We start from the raw sequence: 2,950 nt of genomic DNA on the forward strand, positions 1-2,950 counted from the left end.
CGTCATTTTTGCCTTAAATAAAATTTCAAACCACACACAGGGATTTTGAATCTCGCTACTTTTGTAGAATTATTTCCACTCAGATTTTTCTTTCTAGTCTTATCTGTGTGCATGCCTCTTTTTTCAATTCATAAAAACCTTTATTGAACCCAGACATGAGCCACATAGTTAGATAACATCTCTCCTAACCTCTGTGAACCAGAATCTGAAGGTGCCAGGGTGATGATTTCCACAGGAAGCCTGTGAAGTGTCCTGTGGCATTCACCTGCGTGAGGCGCTTGGTAGCTCCTGAGGACATGATGGGAAATAGAGAACTCGAGCAGTTTAGTCAGAAGAACACGTTCGCAAAAACGTTGTTGGGGTCAACATAGCCTGAATGGACCTTGTTTGCATCCTGCACACACGCTGATAGCTACTGGGAGCCCTGGCAGAAGGGCATCAGACAGTAGAATGAAAGACCAGGAACTCCAAATAAAAAACTATCAAAACACACCCTTTATTGATAAGAAATCAAATTTCATCCATCTCCTCCCAGAGAGAAGCCTTAGTAAGATTAAAACTCCTCAGCAGAGCCCTATTCCAAAAAAACTTCCCTATATTTCTTTTTTCCCTTTGTTAATATGGTATTTATTTATCTTCCCTCTGTCGAGCCCTGAGTCAACCACTTTCCCCAGGTCACTTGGGGAGCAACAGGAAAAGAACATACAGGGTAGATGAGACATTTGAGAAAGACCCAAGGGAGGCGGAGACGGTTCCTTCATGTGGCAGAGAAGATGAGAAAGGCTACCATCAGGCAAGAGAGCCCCATGGCCTTCGAGAGGGCAAAGCCCAGAGTGGCGCTGGAGAAGAGTTGTTGCTTCAAAGAAGGGTTTCTGGCATAACCCGTGACGGGGCTCCCAAACACAGTCTGGATTCCAGCCCAGGAGCCAGCCACCCAAATGTGGCAGCCCCTGCCCCGATGAACTTGGCAGCTGTGCCGACGTCCCTTGAAATGGCACTGGCTTGGAAGTTGTGGCCGGGGACGAGGGAAGTAAAAGAGGACAGGAGACTGCCAAGCCATTGAGGCTTTCACCCGTCAGTGTCTCTGCTTGTGTCAGCACCGTCGCAGAGAGTGGTCAGCTCAGCCGTTGAGAGGTGTGCTCTTGACCAAGGAGGGGGTGGAGACAAACTTGGAGCAGGCGTACATTTTCATGCTAGAATGAGGGGCTGTGGTAGGATGAAGGGCTGTGGCAGGACAGCTGCTCCTAGTGCAGAGAAGACAGAGTCTTCCCTATATTTCAAACAGATTTATGTTCTTCACTGGGCTGGTTCTCGAATTCAGAATCACTTTGAAAAGAGGCCAAATCCTAAGACGGGAGGCTTGGGTGGATGGGCCCTTTCTTCTCTTCAGAGCTGTGTTTTGCTGCTTTCCCCAGAAACCTCCCAGTCCTTGGAAATCAGGTAGAGGAGTTTCTTCTGTTGCTGCTGTTGCCTCCTCAGACCCTACATATAGCGCAGCTGCTGCCCCTCCTTGGTCAGCTTTTACTCCAGTTTTCTGTGGCCCTGTTGTGTTTTTGTTAAGTTCTCTGTCAGAATGGTGTTGAATTTCGTTCTTAACCCTGTAGTCAATTCCTTAATGCCAGGAGCAGTAGACTCTGTGTTTCTCATTTGCTTATCTGTCACACATTGTGATCAATCAAGGGGCCTTGTGAACAGGAAATCTTGTTGTCAGTGTGCTGGGAGCACCGTTCGCCTCCTCCATGCACAGCAGATTGAAGGGATTCCCTGTTGGGTAGGTGTGTATGGACACAGGGTTGGACTGGAGAAACAGCAAGGCTGCCTCAAAGGGGAAGGAAGGCGCTTCCAAACCTGGGCCACAAAATACAAGGGGGCTGAGATGTCAAGTATGTAATGGTGGGGTCTGCAGGGGACCTGGTGCTGTCCTGGTGCTGTCCAGTGGGCTTCGCTTGTTAACTTGTTAGTCTGAGTCTTCCAAGAAGATGGCAAGATGGGATTGAGAGTGAGATTTTTATTAGGGAAAGGGCAATGAGAAGGAATGGGTGGGAAGCCGATCTCCTAGGAGAGTGGTCAGACCAAAATGCAAGTCTGACCCCAAGTGAAGAAGAAAGGGAGGGAAAGTTGGGTGAAAGCATCTCACAGTTCAGCATAAGGAATGTTCAAGAAGGCCTTTGACAGTACTGGAGTGTTGTGTCTGCTAGGAGCGGGTCTTCAGTAGCATCTGTACCATCCTCAGCCATGACCTAGAGTCCTCCCTCCTACCCACCCCCGCCCTGCTACATGCAAAGTGCAGTCTTGGAACAAATGTGGATTTCATGCCCCCCAGTGACTAAGTTTGTGAGGTGCTTCGTGGATTGTCTTACTAGACCATAGAGAGGTGGGACTATTTACCCCAGTAGGTGCTGTGAAATGTCTAATAAACTATATTCACAGGGGAAGAAAATTCATACTATAAAGATCTGACCTCAAAGGAAAGAAGCAAAAGCAGCAAGAGGGAAAAGGGCTCCACGCAAGGTGGTTGAACCTTTTATTCCAACTGTGAACAGCAGCTGTGGTGGCTTTGTGATCCACCATTACACGCTCCATTCTTTCCGGCTTCCTCCTAAGACACTAACTGTAGACTCCAAGTATTTTATCTTCACTCATAGGTTATTCTCCTTTATAGTACCCCAAGTCCAGCTCATCTATTTCTCCCTTGGGGAGTGAGGTAGGATGGAGAAAGGGTATTTGACATGCATGGGCTGCTACCCACAGTCTTTTCAGATCTCTAGTAAGTGATGGCCAGGATGGTGTTCTGTGTATTGGCAGGACCACCGGACCCTCGCCAAGAAACCCGAGGTCATTTTCTTGTCTCCCAGTTACTGCATGATACCAGGAAGTTTGTTTCCTTCTCCAGCCTTAATTTCCTTAGCTGCAGAAGGAGAGCCCAGGCAACATAATCTCCAATTTTCTT

At 47.9% G+C, this 2,950-nt stretch overlaps 1 pseudogene; it reads right to left on the bottom strand.

Annotated features, from left to right (window-relative positions):
- Positions 1-757: 757 nt before the first annotated feature.
- On the bottom strand, positions 758-1,258 carry LOC103262999 (annotated as a pseudogene).
- Between the last annotated feature and the right edge of the window lie 1,692 nt (positions 1,259-2,950).

This window comes from Carlito syrichta, unplaced genomic scaffold (assembly GCF_000164805.1).
Source record: "Carlito syrichta isolate Samal-C Ts95f unplaced genomic scaffold, Tarsius_syrichta-2.0.1 Scaffold304693, whole genome shotgun sequence".
NCBI lineage: Eukaryota > Metazoa > Chordata > Mammalia > Primates > Tarsiidae > Carlito > Carlito syrichta.